The sequence below is a fragment of the Papaver somniferum genome, chromosome 11 (assembly GCF_003573695.1).
Source record: "Papaver somniferum cultivar HN1 chromosome 11, ASM357369v1, whole genome shotgun sequence".
In the NCBI taxonomy this organism is placed as follows: Eukaryota; Viridiplantae; Streptophyta; class Magnoliopsida; order Ranunculales; family Papaveraceae; genus Papaver; species Papaver somniferum.
This window is the reverse complement of record NC_039368.1, coordinates 131,249,196-131,270,628: the sequence shown is the minus strand read 5'-3', so window position 1 is coordinate 131,270,628 and position 21,433 is coordinate 131,249,196.

Sequence of the window (21,433 nt, the reverse complement as noted above, 5' to 3'; positions counted from 1 at the left end):
TAACGACGAACCCTCTTACTCCCGATTCTCTTCATTACAATTTCAATTCACTACTGTTATTAATGGTAGCAGCAAAAATCCCTAAATGGGGTTGTAGAACACGGTCTGGTCATCATAGATTTATGATCAAAACTTGTTTTCAATGAAGATTTTGAAATGAATTTCAGATTTTTATGAAACTCTCAGCCGTGAATTGAGTTGGAATAAGCAATAATGGATGAGTTGTGAAGAAGGTTTAATTGCAGATGATGGTGTAAATACATGAAAGAAGATGATGGTGTAAATACATGATTTTGACCAAGAGCCCCCGAATAACTGAAAGATAATGGTTTGCGTGGGAGTTAATGAAACATGAAAGAAGATGATGATGTGGTTATGACTGCATAACATGTCATTCAGTCGAGAAACTGTCTGCATAACATGTTATGCATTCGTGAAAATGGATGCATAACCTGTTATGCATCTACAAAATTTGTTGCATAACCTGTTATGCGTCCGAAAATATGGCTACATAATGCATTATGCATCGAGAAAATATATGCATAACCTGATATGCATCCGTAAATATGGATGCATACTGCATTATGCATCAATTTTTTATATGTATGGCTAAAATCAACCAAAAAAATGGTAATATAACTTGTTATAGGTGCATAATTTTGTTATCCAAATGCATAATTTGTTATGCAGTGGAGAAAATGGTTGCATAATTCGTTATGCGTCTGCAGAATGTGCTATGCATCGTTTTTGGTGACTGCATAATGGTTAAGTATCAAGTTTTCAAAAAAATTCTCTAAAATGAGGATCACCTCCGATTTTTTCGCTAAAAACAAAAATTTGATATTCTTGTCTGTACTCGTTGCGCAGCTCTTTTAAAAGGATTTCCAACGATATAAAATTTGTAAAATTCTAAGGCGCGGATATTTAGATATGTTATGTCCAAGTTGCGCTGCCAATTATACCCCTGAAAAATTAGGCTGTGTAACGAGTTATGCCTGAAAAGATAGTATGCATAACCAGTTATGTATTGATTCATATAATTATGGGTGTCACGGTATACAAAATTAATTGTGGGCCTGAGAATGAGAATATTATTTTTTTGGGGTCTCCCCCTAATTTCCCCATACCAGAAGTAGGGGTGAGCATTTTACCCGTAATCCGCGGATTTAACCGGGACCAACCGTATTTTGCGGATGGATGTCCGGACCATTCGGTAATGGTTGGACGCGGATGGGATTTTTGAAATCCAACGGATTACGGATTGGGTCCGGATGCAACCTTGAAAATCCGTTGGACATCCATATCCGTTGGATTAATGGTATTTATATAGTTTCTAGAAAATATATAGATAGTTTTGGAATTTTTAAGGTGTTTGCTTGCAGTGTTGTCCATGACACTTCTATATTTATATACATATATCAAATGCGTAGATTCTATAAGGAGTCATCTATATTGGTTTTATTTTTCATTATAAATTTTGACTAACACAAATCCATTGGATTATCCGCACCCAATCCGTTAATCCGTGCATCCATTGGATGAAAATCCGTTGGATGTTGGATTGGATGCAGATGCCAAATTTGAAATCCGTATTGAATTGGATTGGATGCGGATGAGGTAAAAACCGGTCCATACTGGCCCATACTCACCCCAAACCAGAAGCAGAAGTCAGAAGCAAAGACATTTTACTTCTAGAAGTTGTTCTGAAATTTTACGCCCAAACTAACTTTTTAGAAGTCAAAAAGCTATTTCCAGGTGTGTGAACAAACACGATATGAGGGTTTCTGCTTTAGCCCCTAGAGTGGGAAAGAAAAACTTTGAGATTTCCGTTTTTTCCCAAAAGGAAGGGTTATGCAGTGAGTGTTAAAAACACTCATTCACTGTGAAATTGAGCGAAGGACTAGCTTGAAGTGTGAATTTGTGACTGTGTGTGAGAAAATAAAGAGAATAAGAGGCTAATGTTCAGCCGCTTGGATACTAAAATTCTCTCCAAACCGATGAACATGTGCCTCCCAAGTTTATCTTTATTTTTTAATAAAAAATTTACTATGAGACCCGCAAACTAAAAGTTTAAAACAAACAAAAAGATCCAAACAAGCTGAACATCAGCTGTTCAAGGAGTTTTTTTATTTCAAGTGGCTAAACACTCTTTCACTTGACTGAGTTGTGAAGGAGTAATTGGCTCTTAGATCAGCCTCTTAATCTTGACTGTTGGACACTCTTTCACTTGAATGAGTTTGTGAAGGAGTTTGGCTGAATGAGAGAGTATTCTCATCCCAATATAGCATCTTGGTTGATCTGTATTTTGATCAACCTTTTTCTTTCAAATTGTACGAGATCTCTCGTCTCATTGCTCTTGCTCTAAAGAGGAAAACGGAAAGCAATTACCATGGTGCACGTTTTCTCTACATTATTGTAGATAAGTTAACCTTTTAGCATGCTAGAAGTTTTTGGATTAGCTTAAGCTAAGTTGTCAGAAATTCCCTTTCCACCTAAGTTAAAAGCTTAATTTCAGGCTTCTCCAAACAACATTTTCCGAGCCCACTCTTGTAATAGTCAGATACTTAGTTTCCACCAACTTATAATTCAACGGAAATTACAATAGCCGACCCCCATGACTGTGGATAAAAGTTTACTGATCATATGTCACAAAGACTTAACTGCACAACTATCTCAACTTCATAATAACAAAAGTCCACAATAGACGCATAAACAAACCTTAACCGAGTCTATACCAATCTCACTGTTAAGATCTAACACGTTATATGCTTCACAAATTTCTAAGCAAAAACCAATTTCATATCTTTCTGATTAATCCAAAAAGATGCAAGAAAAATAAAAGAAAAACCGGTTGCGCATGTGCTCTAAGCATGACAATGACTTTATCCTCACGTTTTACAATTTTGTTGATGGCATTTTCTCACATTTTCCATCTGAACATTCCCATACATGATAATGGAACGAAATGCGACCCTCATTTACAGAACCATATTGAACAGGGCAGGCTCTAATGAGCACAAGTATTCTGAACACAACTAGGACTTACATCTTTATCACGGAATATCAATGCTTCCCATCTTGTACTTCAGAGCACCATGAGAATCTTCTCTCCTTAATAGAAAAACACCAATATGCCTCTCTCGTCATGATTTGCCAACTGTTTTCATTAAAGAAGCATGATTTATACTCACTAAAGTTTTGATATTTAGACCACTGAGTGCTGAAGAGACTTTCGGAAAATTGGACATGTAGTGTGTGTAACTACCGAAAATCCAATAGCTACACCCGATCAGATGATAATAACAAAAAGCCTAAGTCATGAGGATCAACTTTGACATTAATGAGATTATACACCACTTGACACTAGTATGATCTTTCTCAAACACTTTGTATTGAATATATGAGGTTCTTACAACGATTACAAAGGTTTTGAATGTATAATAATGGAAAAAATGAAGCTAGGAATGACCTTTAATGGCTTTTCTCTTTTCTCTATGAGTGTTCTTGATTCTCTTACTTGACTAAATTCTCTTATTGGCAACCTACCTCTCTCTTCTTTATTTGAATCCTTATATAAGCAAATACATCAGTAGAAGACAACTGATGATCACATGCAAAATCTCTGTGTTGATCTTATTTCAGTTTGTCTCATTCGCCAGGCTCTGGGAAGATGTCATTGTCTTCTCGCATTGCTACTTCGCGCCCATCTTGGTAAGTATCGCCTTGTATCAATCGTGCGGCTCCCCTTCGTGTGTCTTCTTTATTGTCGCGTGATTACTCTTCGCCAAATTTCTTTCCTCTTCGTGCTAATGGTTGTCTTAGTGGAGGCGAGGCTATGGATTAGCTCTTTGCGATATTTCGCCCCTACATTTTGCCTCTTCTTGCGTTGTTCTTCTGCAAGTGGAATATTGCGAGAATCCTTGGTCAATCTTCTTTATTCAACGTATCTCCATGATTTCCGCATAGTTATTACACGTGTTGTGAACTTCCTTCTTTTCGGACGGTGCGTCTTTATTGCTTTCCCTGTATAAATACCAGAAGAGGGGAGGAATATTTTCTCATCTTTCCCTTTCTCTCTGTTTGGATTTTGTGTTTTATGTGTTCTTCAGACTTCATGCCTTCGACGGTGGATTGTGATGCACTCCTTCCTGTTATTGTTGTATTGTTTTTCCGGTGAGTCTTTGCCTCAATTCTTCATACTTTGTATTTTTTCTTGCCTTATGAGATTCTATTTCTTATTTTGGTGCTTCTTCTCTTCTGCAGATCTAGATCGTGTTTTCATCATGACTGGGGACCTATTGTAGATAAGTTTTTGTTCTTTAAGCATGACGGTATTTCCTCTCGACTGTATGATACCCAATTTCATCCTCGGGTCACCATTCGGAAAGAAATATCCACCGATCTTGTTGGAAGGATCACTCTTCGGAAAGGGTTATCCACCAATTCTCTCAGAGGGGTCTAATTCGTCGTTGCACGCGTTCTAGCTTGGAGTTACCTCGCGATATTGATCCCAATTACTCTGGTGGATTTGATGCGCTGGTGGTGGTGATGATGGTTCACGAAAAGGAATTTTGATCGTGTGCTTTTTATATTTCTCCTCGCGCGTTTCTTGTATTTATCCTTCTGCTATGTGTCGCTACACTGTGATTGTATCATTTTTCCTGCACTTTATCTATGAAGGTCAATTATTTTCTATGTATGCAGTGGTTTCGGAGTTGGAAAGCGTATGGAGCTTCTAGTGTTCTCCTACTTTCCTCCGCTTTCTGACTTCGAAGGGGGGATTCTTTTTCTTACGCGAGTGTAGGTCAAATTATGTGTGTAATTTTATGCGACAAGTGGCTCAAATTAGTAAAATTTAAACCCTATCTCGCAGCAGTTAGTCTCTCAGTATGTATGAGAAGCAAATTTCTAATGTATGGTGACATGGGTGTTCCCTGGCATGCTGTGATTATTGGAATAATTTTAATTTGTAGATTAGGTAATACTTAGCTCGTGGAAAATGTGCCTTCCTTACGCATTATCGTTGTCTTTCTTTGCCTCCGCTTCTTTCACACTCCTCATGTTTGCACGAGTTCATAGGTCTTATTTACCTCCTAATTATGGTATTATTGCCTCCCCACATAGAGAACTTTAAAGGACTTATGGTCGCCTTGGGTGGGTATTCAACATTGGGCGACGAAATCTCAGTTCCATATGTTCTTGCGAGTCATTGGCCATTGATCTCGCCTTAAATGTGTTAGTATTCTGACCTCCTCAGGTTGTGTGCGCGATAATATACCAGGCCTTAGATACTCCCGTGAGTAAGAAGCCCCGATACATTGCCGTATTTGACACAATCATTTCCCTAGTGGAGGGTGTCATCAATTTATATTCCCCCTGAATTGCCATTTCAAGGAGGTCACCCCTAACCATTTCAGTTGGGCTCATCCCTAAGTGGGGTTTCTTTGGACCGAGTGCAGAATCCATGCCAGTCCATCTACTATCTCCACTGGCACGTTTCGAAAACCCCTTACCGGAGAACTTTTCGCTGAGTGGTTCGTTCTCAGTGGCCTCCAGCGCAGAGGCATTTCGCCCCAATAAGAAACTTCTCCAGGATGCCCCAATTGCGACGCGCGTTAGGGCTTAAAGGTCACCTCTTACGTGATCGTGCTAAAACGCCGTCGCACGACCACGCGAACTAAGTTGACACGCCGCAATCGTAGTCCAAGCCTCCCTAGGTAGAGGGTTTATAATAGTATCTTGCAGCCCTTTATTGAGGTCTTACGAGAAAATTTGTAGCTTTGTCGCGGAGACTTTGTTTCGCCTTTGTTTGCTTGCTCGAGGAAAGAACTTCGCTTTATATTAAGGTTTCTCTAGGTCGATACATGACCCACTTTCTTTGTTACACCATTTCGCCATTTTTAGATGATAGCTTTTGCAGGATATGTTTCGTTACTTTCGTCTTCAAATATTGTTTTTCCGACATCCGATATCAGCCTTAGCTTCTTGCTGCGGCTCTGCGATTTCTCCTTTGTCTTCATTGTTGGTTGGGTGGTTGCTATCAATGTGACTCGTGATCTTGCCATATTGTGTCTTCCATCTTGATACCAGTTATTTTAGGCTTTCACCTTGCTCTCTTCTCAAGTTGAACAGAGTATTATTTCCCGTCTTGAGTAGCTCGAGCTGCGCATGAGTACTTATGAACATTTCTTGCAATGTGTTATCTGCTATGTTGCCTTATCCAATTCTATCGCCTTCTTAGGGAATAGACTTCGTGATTGATCAACCTTGCGCGACCTTCTATTTTTCAATATATTCTTTATCTTTCGCAATTTTGCACTCGCACTTGTCTTCTCAGATTCGGATTGAGCTTCCGCTTTTTGCCTCAGGGTTTTGTTCCGACGTTCCTTCTTTGTCTCCTGACTTCCTTATTCCTCCCTTATCACATTGATCATCAGATTCTCTGCTCGCTTATCATCTTTCACATTTTGTCTTTGTTTTTATTTTAGCTTCGCCTTTCCTTCGTATTGTTTAACATCTGCTTCGTTACATCTTTTCGCATTGACGTAATCTCCCGCAATCTCTCGGATCCCTGATGGCATTGGGAATTGAATCCGTCTATGAAAGGTTGATGCTACTCTCATAACTTCGTGGATCCAAGGTCTCCCAATGATTACGTTATATGGCGAGTCTACATTCACGACACAGAAGGTCACTATCGTTTCCAAAGTTCCCACGTGAATAACTAAGGTAATCTCTCCCTTTGGCTTTGATGCGACACTATTGAACCCATAAATCGTGTACGTGGATGGGATTAGGCCAGAGTCGTTGTATCCCATAATCCTGAACGCGTGATAGAACAATATATCAACTGAACATCCGGTATCCACTCGGATCTTGTTTATCGTCCATGGTCGCCGTTTTTCATCTTCGCTTTCTTCCCACTTGGAGTGCGGTTGCATAGTCATGGTGACCACTAGAGGGTCTGAGTGCATTCCAGTTCCCGCTGGCGTATCTTCTGCTGTGAAGGAGATTGGATGCTTCTGCCATTCCTCGAGTGCACGGCTCCTAGTCACCAGTTGTATTTCTTCGCCGTTTCGATCGCTTTTGTATACTCGGCTTAATATATTATCGTGGAAGTTGTTGATGTCCTTAGTGGAGTGGATGATTGAATTTTGCCCAATATCAATGCGATGGATGGTAGTTGGTTGTTGCTGCGGTGATGCCCTCGGCAGTTCGCGTGTTTCTAGAAATTGGTTCAGCTTTCCTCTCTCAATTAACCCTAACATAATTCGTCGTACATTTCTGCATACCGCGGTCCCATGACCATAGAATCAATGATACGCGCAGAAATCTCCTCCTACTCGTAGAGGTTCTTGCCCGATGTTCCCTGGTAGTGTTATTTCCTCGGTTAACAGGATTGTTTCCCAAATTTTCTCTATTGGGGCGTTTAACCTGGGGAGATTTACGTCATCAAACGGTATATAGTTTTGCCTTCGCTCAAACCTCGGGTTATTATTATATCCCGACCTCCGGTCACTGTTAAATCAACCTCCTTGGTTGTCGTATCTCCTTGATGGATAGTTGTACGCATGAAGTTTATCCCCGTATTCTCTCGGAAACCACTCTTCATCTTTACTTGACAAAGACACCTCTTTCGAAGTGTCTTCTTTTACTTGTTTTCCTCGTTCGCCATTTGGGACGCTTTCCACATTACTTTCTATTTGTGGCATGAGTGTCGCACTTCCTCCCTCCGCAGCAGTGATGGCTATCATATTATCATTCATTTCTCTCTGTTTTTATTCCAATGCTATGAACTCTTCTTGATACTCTCTCAGTTCTTGCATATCGATTTTGTTTCTTAATCGGAATATTTCTACGTATAAGAGGTCTGTTGGGTATAAAGCATTGACGAAAGCGAGGATCAAATGTCGCTCCATACTTCTCCTGCTGATTCGCTACACATGGTTCTCCATCACGTGGCCAAGCTTCGCAAACTCTCTCCATGTGTCTTCTTCAGGCTAAAGGCATGTTCAATTCCTTCCTTGGCTCAGTTGTTAGTTATGTAGTTCCCCAAGAACAACCTTTGTAGTTGTGAGAATGAAGTTACTGAGCCTTCGCATAAATTATCGAATCATAATGAAGCTTCTCTAGTTATACTTGCTGGAAAATACTTGCACAACACTGCTTGATGTTGTACAACACATGAAAGCCTATAATCTCACGTTAATGCCAGGCCCATGGAATTAACGTGAGATTGTAGGCTCTCATGTGTTGTACAACATTTCCTGTTCCGTCAAAGATGCTGGAAAATGTTGGCATCACACATTTCACGGGGATGGGTGCTTGTAATATCTCGCGCGAAAATGGCGATCTTTCTGCTTCCTTTATGGCTTCTGCCAGTTTCATTTTTCCTCCTTGCCCGCCATTGTTTGCCATTGTCGTCTTTAGTTCTTCCAATTGCTGCAGTATGTCTTGATTCACATTAGTCTGCTCTCTCTACCTCTGCATGACCGCTTCCAATGCTCTTTGTTCTATCAAACTTCTTTCCAAGGCTCCCTTGGTATTTCGCTCCAAACTGGTTTCTCTCCTACTCCTTTAGATTTCGCCTTATGAGTTACTTCCCCTTCTACCGTCATATCTCTGTTCGTCTTGATCTGGGTTTTCTCCCCTTCCCTGATTCCTCCTCCTTTCTCTTCGTCTTTCCAACCTCCTCTCCAACTCGCATGCATTTTCTCTTTCGCGCTCTCTTTCGCGTACTTCCCGTTCGTATTCAGCACGATTGTTTTTTATTTCTCTTTCCTCGCTTCGGCGTCCCCTTGATAGGTGACAGAGACACCTTTATATTTATCTATTGTTTATGCTTTCTTTGCTACTTTTCGGATGAATTATGTATCTTATGTTTGATTTTGAGTATTTTAGGTGTTTTGGAGTCATTGAAGCAAAAAGAAGTAGAACTCGCTCAAATCTTGGATTTCTTCTCATCTTTTTGAAGAGAACGAAAAGACGAAGCCAACGACGAAGGAATGAGGTCTCTCCGACGGCATACCAGAAAGTTACGAGCAAAAGCAACGATGAAGCTTGTCAGTTTCGTAGAACTAACCGTACAAGAAGAGATATGCTGAGATTGCTCAGGTGTCCCTTATCTAATTGTTGGGTGTTTATAGTAATTTTGTGTATTACATACCCCTAAGCCAGATCGGGAATGTCATTCTTCATTACAACCCAGTTTTGCACCCAGAATTTCCAGAAGAGATGTTTTAACTCATGGGCTCGGTGGACCACGTGGAGATGGGTTTTGAGAAGACTTGACCTACTTTTGGAAAGAGTACCCTTTTGGGAATTGAAGAAACATATAAATAAAAAAGTCTTTCTCTAAACCTGGAGATATCCATGAGGGAGGCTTCTACTTTTGTTCTAGGGTTTCACATGATAGATTCTTCTAAACTCTTTGTGATGATTTCCAAAAACCCAAGTAGTTGATTTATTTTATTGGCTAAAGATGTAGTTGGATTTTGAAAACAAGTTATTGATTTTATGAATTAGTTTTCTCTCAATTTTATCGTTTAATTTCTATTGCGTATAATAACTGCATGATTGATGTATTGCAATATGATTGAATGTTTGTTTAGTTAAGTCTAGAATTGATTGAACATACATCCATATCATAGCTATTTTAGGGTTCATCATCGAGCGATAACCTTGAATATGAGTAACATGATATGATTACGGTTTGTAGTGATACACTCTTGTAATCATATGTAAAAATTGACCTTTGTTCGAATTGTTTGCGCAATGTATTTCAATTGCAATGATTAGATTATTTCTGAAACTTAATGCCCCTAGTAATTGAACTTAATTAGCGCAAGGCGTTAGGTTATTCTTTAGGTAGGATTTACATATGCAGCTCTAATGTGTGTGTTGATAACTTAGGAAATTTGGGGAGTATTCTTGCAATAAGGTATTCTAAGGCTTTTGATGATAGCGAGATTAAATACGAATTCTATTCATACATTCAAAAATTTGTTTACAATTGAAGATGAAACCTTTATCCAATATTTTCTCATCCTTGATTTGCGTGCTTTATTGTTTTGTTTGCTTTTATTTTACTCTTAGTTTATAAAAATCAGAGAACCCCCCTTGTTACTTATAGGAAACCATAACATATTGACAACCTAAGACCTCTCTGTGGGAACGATCATTTCTTGCCCTTGCTATATTATATATTTTAAGTTGTGAGAAAGTAATATTATTTTTGACGCATACGACAGCGATCAAATTTTGGCGCCGTTGCCGGGGAGGCAGCGGGTTGTTATTTGTTTTTGGTTTCTTATTTTTGTTTTTAGTTTTGTTTTAGTTTTTCTTATTCTTTGGTTCTTAATCGTGTTTTGAGAATCTTGTTTCAGGTACCAATTTTTATGGACGGAGCATTTTGGAGCAATCAATACGGCTTTCAACCTCAACAACATGACAACTATCACCCTTAGAGGGAGTACCATCAAAACCAATCCTTTGGTTATGATCAATACTCCAGGTACCCTTTGAGTTATTCTCATACATACCAACCTTCTTACGGTAGGTATGTAAGTGAGCAACCACAAGGAGAGGATACTAGTTGTAGTCCTATTCATATTTCTTCGAGTTTGGTAGATGAGATGCAACAATTTATGGTCAGCATGGAGTCAGTTTATAGACAACCAAGCGTGAAACCAATTTCGTCGATCGAATATGCTCATAGTATGTTTGGCCCAATTTCTGATTGTAGTTATGATCATTCACCCATTCAAAGGGAATATAATTGGCTTAGCAATGCTGAAGTAAGTAATTCTACTTTTTTCTTGTCGAATGAGCTTTATAAACAAATGGAACACTATATTCAGATTTTGGATGGATCATTCCAAGAGCTTCAAAAAGGTGTTTCCAACTTAAGAAAAGGCATTGATGAATACAAAGAGGAAATAGATGATTGTGTTGAAAAGGTTCAACCTTTGGGGTCTTCCGTTGATAATTGTGTAGTTAGCTCAACTCTTGATCTTAATAATGATCATTCACCTATTCAAAAGGATGAGTTTGAGATTAGCAACATTAAATTCAGCGAGAACCAATCTTATGTTAACTATGAAAGTGATGATGATTATGAAGACATGTCTCTTGAACCAACTCATGGTGACATTTCCCAAAGGTGTACAACGAAATATTTTTGGGATCAAGATGAAGAAGAAGAGGAATATGATGACACTAGTGTAGCTTACTCAAGCCTTGATCTTTATAATGATCAAGAACCTATTCAAAAGGTAGAGCTTGAGGATGATGCAATGAGTGTTCTACAGAAGTTCCTTATGGTGAGACTTGAATCCGCAGTGGAGTATGTACCTTACAACAAAGAAGAGTATGTTAAGAATGAGGCCGTTATGACCAATATTGTGGAAGACCAAATTGAGCTTGCAAAGAATTGTAATGAAGATGTTGATGCCGAGATTTCGGTTAAGGAAGAAATGGATGAAGAATGGTTGCAAAGTTTGATAGAGGACCATGATATATAAGAGGTGAATAATTCACTTAAATTTTTCAAGGATGAAGAGGATTCCGTGCTACAAGAGATTGTGCGAGGTTTGTCTAAACCTTTGCATATTGATTATTCTCCTTTACCTCTTATTGGTTTGAATGTATGTGCCTCGAGAATATTGTTGAATGACTTTGTTTCTCGATTTCCGAGATTAGAGATACTTGATTCTCAAACTATGCAGGTTTTGGAACAAGAAACCGTGGAAGTACCCGACTTCTATATTCTTTATACACTTCCAAGTGTGGACAAGAATAAGTGTGGGGGAAACTTTTATTGGTTGATAGCTTCACTTATGCTTTATATTACTAATATTTGTGTGAAGCTAGTGTTTGCAAAACAGGTGATATGGGTGGATCCCCAACTTTTCCGATTATTGGTGTATGGAGAATCCGTCTTGCAAGTCGGGCTGACGACTTTAAACCAAGTGCTAAATGGGAGGCAACCCACTGGTTTTGTGTATCTATCTCTATCTTTTTATTTCTCAAGTTTTTTTTGTATATTTATTTTCTTATTTTGGATATTTGCATAACAAAACTCCAATTTTTAGAGATTTTTGAACAATTTAGAATAAACACTAGCCATTCTAAGTAGATGGAATTTTTTCTTGACGATGAGGTATATAATTGGCTGAGTTGGGATTAGATGCCAACTAAATAGCTTGTTTAGTGTTTATCCTCTATTGTTCAGAAATATCTATGAGTTGGATTGTCAGTTTTTATTATGCATTTTATTTTCTTATTGTGTATATATCATGTTATGAATTTCCCATCTTGAACTTTACTTTGAATAACTAAATTTTACATTGAGGACAATTTAAAGTTTAAGTGTGGGGGAGTATTCTCATATAGAGTTTTTAGCTTTGTTAGTTTTCCCTTGTGTTTAAAAAAAAAAAAAAAAAAAGTCTAGCAACTTGTGCCTTACACTAATGGAAACATCGTGGTTGTAGGAGTTGAGGAACCCATTAGTAGAGTCTATTCATATGAAAACGAACAAAATATAAAAATAATAACATGTTAGTTGTCACCATATCACGGAATCGTCACCATATCATGTTCTATTTTTATTTTTCCATATTTATCTATTGTTTCTCTAAGTGATTTGGTGGGGCACCAGCATCGAATTGTTATCACTGTTAGGATGAGAGTGATTGAGTTAAAAAAAAAAAAAAAAGAGAAAGTCTAGCAACTTGTGCCTTACACTAATGGAAACATCGTGGTTGTAGGAGTTGAGGAACCCATTAGTAGAGTCTATTCATATGAAAACGAACAAAATATAAAAATAAATAACATGTTAGTTGTCACCATATCTCGGAATCGTCACCATATCATGTTCTATTTTTATTTTTCCATATTTATCTATTGTTTCTCTAAGTGATTTGGTGGGGCACCAGCATCGAATTGTTATCACTGTTAGGATGAGATAGAGTGATTGAGTTAAAAAAAAAAAAAAAAAGACCGACCAATTGACCAAAAGGAATAAATATGACACTTGGATAAAGCATTATGTGTGTGTTCTCCTTGTCTCCGTCGCCTAAGAAAGCGTGGAGTGCATGATCCAAGGGAATTATCATGTAATCTGCTGACAAGAAACATGCGTTTGGATCCACAAGATCCAATCATGATGTCATTAAAAAAATTGAAAAAAGGAAAAGAAAAGAAAAAGTATTATTATTGTGTTGAATAAAATCAATCAATGGTTCCCTTGTATATGCCAGTGAATTGATCTCGAATTAAGTTTGTCGACCGCTGGTTCCCTTGTATATGCCAGTCGTGTTGATATTAGTATTCAGATCAGTATCTCAATCCAATAAGGTTTTTAGGTTTGTTTTGGCAGTGACCTTCAGACAGATATGGGAAACACCGTTCACCTTAGTCAACAGTTCGCTATCATCTATTTTCTATATCCATCTTCTTAATCTTTTCATGTGATTGTGGTTGATTCAATTCCGAGTATTGTGGTTGTGTTAACTTTCTGATAAAGCTATATTACTAATTTATGAATGAATTGGATTCGAAAGTGGGTACTTCCTCCTGTAATCATTGATAGTATGCCAAGTACAAAATGTTTAGTGTCATTCATAGATTCTTCACAGGTAGTTGGAATTTGGAGAAAAATGTTTTGTAGGTACACCTCTTGTAAACCTTCATGAGACTATAACTCGTCCACTAGGGACACCTAGAGGTTCAAAGGCCTGTTATTCATGCTAAGAGTAACCGTATCCTCAGCGACACGGAGTTGTTTGCATGTTTTATAATTATTTTGTTTGATTTGTTCGAGGACTAACAAAGTCTAAGTGTGGGGGAATTTGATAGGTGAGGAAAACACCTTTATATTTATCTATTGTTTATGCTTTCTTTTCTACTTTTCGGATGAATTATGTATCTTATGTTTGATTTTGAGTATTTTAGGTGTTTTGGAGTCATTAAAGCAAAAAGAAGTGGAACTCGCTCAAATCTTGGATTTCTTCTCATCTTGTTGAAGAGAATGAAAAGACGAAGCCAACGACGAAGGAATGAGGTCTCTCCGACGTCATACCAGAAAGTTACGAGCAAAAGCAACGATGAAGCTTGTCAGTTTTGTAGAATTGACCGTACAAGAAGAGATATGCTGAGATTGCTCAGGTGGCCCTTATCCAATTGCTGGGCGTTTATAGTAATTTTGTGTATTACATACCCCTAAGCCATATCGGGAATGTCATTCTTCATTACAACCCATTTTTTTACCCAGAATTTCCAGAGGAGATGTTTTAACTCATGGGCTCGGTGGACCACGTGGTGATGGGTTTTGAGAAGACTTGACCTACTTTTGGAAAGAGTATCCTTTTGGGAATTGAAGAAACATATAAATAAAAAAGTATTTCTCTAAACTTGGAGATCTCCATGAGGGAGGCTTCTACTTTTGTTCTAGGGGTTCACATGATAGATTCTTCTAAACTCTTTGTGATGATTTCCAAAAACCCAAGTAGTTGATTTATTTTATTGTCTAAAGATGTAGTTGGATTTTGAAAACAAGTTATTGATTTTATGAATTAGTTTTCTCTCAATTTTATCGTTTGATTTCTACTGCGTATAATAATTGCATGATTGATGTATTGCAATATGATTGAATGTTTATTTAGTTAAGTCTAGAATTGATTGAACATACATCCATATCTATAGCTATTTTAGGGTTCATCATCGAGCGATAACCTTGAATACGAGTAGCATGATATGATTACGGTTTGTAGTGATACACTCTTGTAATCATATGTAGAAATTGACCTTTGTTCGAATTGTTTGCGCAATGTATTTCAATTGCATTGATTAGCCTATTTCTGAAACTTAATGCTCCTAGGAATTGAACTTAATTAGTGCAAGGCATTAGGTTATTCTTTAGGTAGAATTTACATACGCAGCTCTAATGTGTGTGTTGATGACTTAGGTAATTTGCGAAGTATTCTTGCAATAAGGTATTCTAAGGCTTTTGATGATAGCGAGATTAAATACGAATTATTTTCATACATTCAAAAACTTGTTTACAGCTGAAGATGAAACCTTTATCCAATATTTTCTCATCCTTGATTTGCGTGCTTTATTGTTTTGTTTGCTTTTATTTTACTCTTAGTTTATAAAAATCAGAAAACCTCCCTTGTTACTTATAGGAAACCATAACATATTGACAACCCAAGACCTCTCTGTGGGAACGATCATTTCTTTCCCTTGCTATATTATATATTTTAAGTTGTGAGAAAGGAATATTATTTTTGACGCATACGACAGCGATCACCCCTCCTTCTTGACGAACTTCTACTCGTTTGAGTTTCTGTTTCCCCAGTATGGGTTCGTGTCCGCATATCTTCATTTAACCGGTTATTCTCTTCTGTTAACAAGGTGTTTTGTCTTGCCAAGTTTGCTCTCTCTTCCGCCAACTCTGTATCTCTTGCTCTGCTTCGCTCAAGCTCTCGTCTTATTTCTCTCTCAATTTTTCGGTCTCGCGCGATGCGTTCCCTTAGTTGTTGGATGGTTAAGTTGTCCAGTTCTCCAGGATTCTCACCTCCTCCTTGCGTTTTCTGTTATTCGTCTTCCATGGTATCAAGATCAGTCGTGTGCACACTTCCTTCTTCATAGATAACTCTCTCTTCATCGTTATTTTGTTGGGATGGATCTTGAGAGGCGGCATCGTTATTCTGCTGACCCATCTCTATGATGGAGTGTAGACTGCGGCTACGATTTTGTCGTTCTAACCCCTGTCTCCCTCCGGGGGTCGAATTTTCAGCTTCTCCCCTGGCTCCTCTTCTGTTTGCCACTATATTGCTTCTTCGTGTGGCGATGACGTGCCTTGCTCTTGATGCGATCCGCACCATTCTTTTAATCAGTTGTGTTGGTGGTCAAGGTTTCTAATTATCAGAGGGAACTTGGTGGAGATTTGGTTGTTATCATGTTGCTTCTGGGAGATTTTGAGAGAGAAACTTTCAGAAGTTTTCTCAACAGAGTTTTGTGATTTTTTAGTCAAGATTGCTTCAATCTAAACAGCTGTGTTTTTCTTGGGGCTTCATGGCGGAGATGATTTTCTTTGAAGATGAGATTTCTTTGAGAGAGGTGACAAGTTTGTAGTTGCATCTTTTCTGATGACTACATCCAAGTGAAATGAAATACTAAAAACTACTAAACATACAAGATTCAACTATGAACAAGATGTAAAGAGCATGAAATGTAAAGATTGACACAAGCATATTACGTGGTTCGGCCATGAAGACCTACGTCCACGGGAAAGAAGATGTTTTCTTATTGATTATAAGGTCTTACCCTTGAAAGAGTTACAAATCTCTTCTAGATTTCTCACTTTCTCTCTATCTAGATCTCTCTCAGGAATTCTCTGTATAAAAACCATCTAAGATTACATAAGTTGTCCATATCCTTTTACATGGATCGGTATTTATAGGTAAAATAAACTCGTGGTGGTCTGATCGTCCGAGTTCGATGAGCTGTCTTCCATCGTCTTGGCTTCCTCAGACTAGCCCTATACTATCCCTCGTGATGGCTAGTATGGTTCTTCCTTCGAGTAGTCTCGCTCTCCTTCGCCCTGTGATGCTCTTGTATGGAGAACCTCGTGCTCTATCACCTCTGGGTAGTAGTATAGATCGTCCGAGTCTTCCGTCACGATGCAGATCTCCCCACGTCTTGTTCTGATCCTTCATTAAATGTGTTCCTGCTTTTTAGACTTGACCGACTGAGCATATTTAGACCTTTACTTACACGCGTCATTCATGTCATGTTGTTGCCTCGACTGAGACAATTTCTCCTTTTTAGAGGATGATTCGGTGCTCCTACCTTATCATCCTGTCACGTATTCATCCCTTGAGATGCTTACACGTGGCTGTCAGGTATTTTACCCACACATTTTGCTCCTTTTCTTTGCAACTGGCCGAGGGCATGATGGGAAAAAAATATGTATCTGTCCCACTTTTCTTGCCATGTGTATATTTGTTGGATAACTCTAAGATTCATGTCGGTTTTCTTAGGTTCTCCGGGGGCAGGATATCTTTCCTTTTGTACTCTTGCTCCAGGATTCTTATCGTCTAGTTTGTCGTTCCTTTGACCTTCTTCGGTTCGAAGAAACCGTTAGTTTTTCAAGGATCTCCTCCTCTATTTAAGAAGAGTTCTTTTTGTGATATAGGTATGAGCTTTCATTTTGCTCCCTTTTTTTCTTCAGGTCATTTTTATAGAAAACTCCTATGTTCGTGGGCCCTTTTCCTCCTCCTCCCCCGTGGTGGCGAGGTGTTTGTTCATGTTTTCTTCATCATGATGGTATGTCCTCTCATTTATGTGTTGATTCTGGTTTTATTGCTCCTGATTCTAGATCATCACCAACGTCTTCTTGGAAAGATTTATCTTTTCGCATAACGTCTTTAGCCTCGTATGTTCGTCTAGTGACTGAACTTCCTGTTGTAGGATCTCGTATTTATCACTGTTTTTTCTTTTACCGGCAAGCTTGGAAACACTTTATGTATTGTGTCCCTTCTGACGATTGGCCTTGGGAACACTTTATGCTGTGCACATTTTGGCTTAGAAGCATTTGCTACTGGAAGTGTTGGGGTATAAAATAGTGTTGTTGTATTCAAACGTATATATATATATATACCTTGCCCCTGTTTTATGCCGTAGCACTGGAGGCTGGTGATGTAAGAGAGGGGTAAGCGAGGGATGGTGATTTAGTTGAGAAGAACAATCCGGTGGTTTGCTCTGGTCCAAGGTGTGTGTTTAGAGGGGTTCGTTCGTTCCCCGGTTGACGATTTTTTCTTCGAGCGAGGAACTGATGGTTGGCGCTTCCGCCGCTCCCAGCGAGGTGTGGGTGCGATTCTCCTGTCCGAAGGATGGTGTTATATTGCTATGTAGCTGTGATTGCTTTGCTGTAATAAAGAATTGTGTGTTTGTTTTTATGAAATTGTTGTGTCAGAGTTCTGGTGACTCGTGGGCTACACTTCCTGAGTATATTTTATGTGTGTGTAGGGGTTATACCTCGGTCGAGTGATACTTTTCCCCGGCCAGAGGCGAGTATCCCGATTATGGGCATCTCCTATTGTATGGGACATCACCCGATTTCATGATAGTGATTGCATTACCTTAGGTCTTTGTCCGTGTCAGGTAGCTTAGGTAGATGGCTCACATCATTCTTAGAGAGAATGGAAGGTGTGGCTAGCACCGTGTCATAGTTGTTTACGAACTTTTATGATATGTTTAATCTATATGCACATACAAAGAAAAATAAAAACATACAAAAAGAAACTAAAGTGAAGCCAAAATAACAGAAAAAACCAAAGAAATACGATATAACAATAAAAGAAACGGAAAAAAGAAAAAATAACACAAAAAGAGGAATTTTATTATCTTCAAGCGCCCTATTCTAGGACTTTTTGAGTAATCATGTTAAGCATTGTAATCTTTTAGGTATTTTATGTTCCATGGGCGTTCAAGTTCTTCGCCATCGGCTTTGAGCAATCTGTATGCTCCATCTCCTGCCTTATCTAGGACGGTTAGTTGGCCTTCTCACACGGGTGCAAATTTTCCTGACTCGCGTTGGTAGGGAGGGATCTCGCGCCAAACTTTATCGCCAGGGCTGGATTGTCTTTGGTGAACACGCTTGTTGTATTCCCGAGCCAACCTTCTGTGGTAGTATTCTAATGTTTGGAGAGCGATTTCTCGATTTTCTTCCAAATCGTCTAACTTAACGAGTATCATGTCCAAGGTCAGATTTTTCTCCCATGCCTCAGCCTTAGTGGTGGGGATCATGGCTTCTGTTGGTATGATCGCCACCGTGTCGTATGTGAGGGCGAAGGGAGACATCCCTGTTGCTTCCCTCTTGGTGGTCCGATAGGCCCAGAGGACATTGTGTAATTGTTCACACCAGCTTTCTCCATATCCATCCAGTTTCTTTTTGAGTATGTCGGCAATGGTCTTATTTGTGGACTCCGCCTGGCCATTGCTTTCAGGATAGATGGGTGTAGATTTATTTTTTCTAATTTTGAAACAATTGAAGAGAAGATCAATGTTTTTCCCGCGAAATTGGGCCCCATTGTCTGATACAATGGTGGCTGGGATACCGAAGCGGCATATTATATGCTCAAATATGAATTTAAAGACATCGTGAACTCTGATATGTCTTAAAGCCGATGCTTCTACCCACTTGGTTAAGTAATCCGTGGCCACAATTAAATATTTTCTTTGTCCGGTACCGGATCTCAAGGGTCCAACGATGTCGTCCCTCCACTTGGAGAATGGCCAGGGGCTTAAGACAGACTTTTAGTCCATTGAAGGTGCATGCTTTCTCTTGCCAAATTTTTGGCAAGAGATGCAGGTTTTTACCATCTGTTTTGGATCTTCGTTCATACGAGGCCAGAAGTATCCTTGGAGTCTTGCTTTGTAAGCGAGAGATCTTCCTCCACTATGGTTGCCCGCGTATCCATAGTGTATTTCTTTCAGTATGTTGTGGACTTCTGTGAATGACAGACACTGAATAAGGGGTCCTAAGTAGGATTGTTTGTATAAAACACCGTCTCGGAGCTGGTAATTCCCCGATCTTGCTATTATCTTATGTGCAACGAGTTGGTCGCTGGGGAGATTCCCATTAGTTAGGTATTTGATGATTGGTGTCCTCCATTCATCCTAGGGTAGACTCTCTTCTTGTGCTACTGAGTCGACAACGAGGATGTCCATGTTTCCTTCTATGTGTATAGAAGGAAGGAGAACCCTTTCGATTCTGACACTTGTGGCCTCAGGCTCTCTTGCCATGGAGGCTTTGAATGCTAAGGCATCAGCATATCTGTTATTGGTTCTGTTTAGATGGCGGAACGTGATGTTTGGTATTTGCTGGATGTAATGTATGGCGAGTTGGAAGTATCGCTGCAAACATGGGTCTGAGGCTTGGTACACTCCATCTATCTGGCGGATGATGAGTTGCGAGTCACTGGTCCCTAATGCGATGATGACTCGGAGGGCGTGTATTACTTCCTCGTACTCGGTTATATTATTTGTAGTGGGGAATTCGAGTCTCAAGCTGTAGACGATTCTTCGGCTAGTTGGGGTTGTAAAAACCATTCCAATGCTAGATCCTTCCGAATTACATGACCCATCTACAAAGACCTCCCATCGTCTTGGATCTTCTGAGCGAAGCAGCTCGGGTGGGTCTTTAAGCTCGTCCTCCATTCCGGGGATTTCCTCGATCTCGTCGGTGTTATCTAATGGGAAATCGTCCAGGAAATCCGCGACCGCTTGTGTCTTAATTGCCGTTTGAGCTTGATACTTCACACCAAATTGCTTGATTTGGGCTTCCCATTTAGAGATCTTGTCTGCTCTGTCGGCATGCTCGAGTACAGATTCCATTGGGGCCTTCATGATGACTGTCATAGTGTCACGCATGGGAATAAGTGCACAAGTTCTGCGTCGCGTAGACCAGAGACAACACCATCTTTTCGATTTTAGAATAGTTCCTTTCTGCTGACGTCAGAGTTTTACTGATGAAGTAAATTGGTTGTTCTACTTATTTGTTTATGCAAGTGAGTACTGCACTGATTGAAGTATTGGTCGCGGATAGATAGATATAGATATTTTCTCCTGGGTCTGGCTTCTGAAGGATTGGCAAGATTGCCAAATGTTCTTTGATTTTTTGAAAAGCGTCTTCACAGTCACTGGTCCATGAAAAAATTTCACCCTTTCTTAAGGTATTAAAGAAGTCCCTACATTTTTCGGACGATCTAGCGATGAACCTTCCCAAGGATGCTAGTCGACCATTTAGTCTTTGCACGTCTTTGACCGTTGCTGGGGAGGGCATCTCTAGTATGGTTCGCACCTTCTCGGGGTCAACCTCGATTCATCTTTTGGTGACCAAATATCCCAAGAATTTTCCTGAGGTTACTCCGAAAGCACATTTTGCAGGATTGATTTTCATGTTAAATTTCCTCATTTGTGCAAAGATTTCCTTAAGATCGCTTGCATGATCTTGTGGGATCTTGCTTTTGACAAGCATGTACTCTACATATACCTCCAGGGTTTTATGTATCCAGTCGTCAAACATTTTTTCCACCATTCTTTGATACGTGGCCCCTGCGTTTTTTAACCCGAACGACATTTTAGTGTAGCAGTATAGACCACGAGGAGTGAAAAGGGAAGTATGCTCTTGATCTTACTCGGTGAGGGGGATATGGTTATAGCCAGAGTATCCGTCCATGAGAGATAGCAATCCGTATCCAGAGATTGCCTCTACGAGTTGGTCAATATTAGGGAGTGAGAAGCTGTCCTTGGGACAGGCCTTATTAAGATCGTTAAAGTCGATACAAATTCTTACTCCCCCATTCTTTTTAGGTACTATTACCATGTTAGATATCCATGTTGGATATTGTACTTCACGTATTAC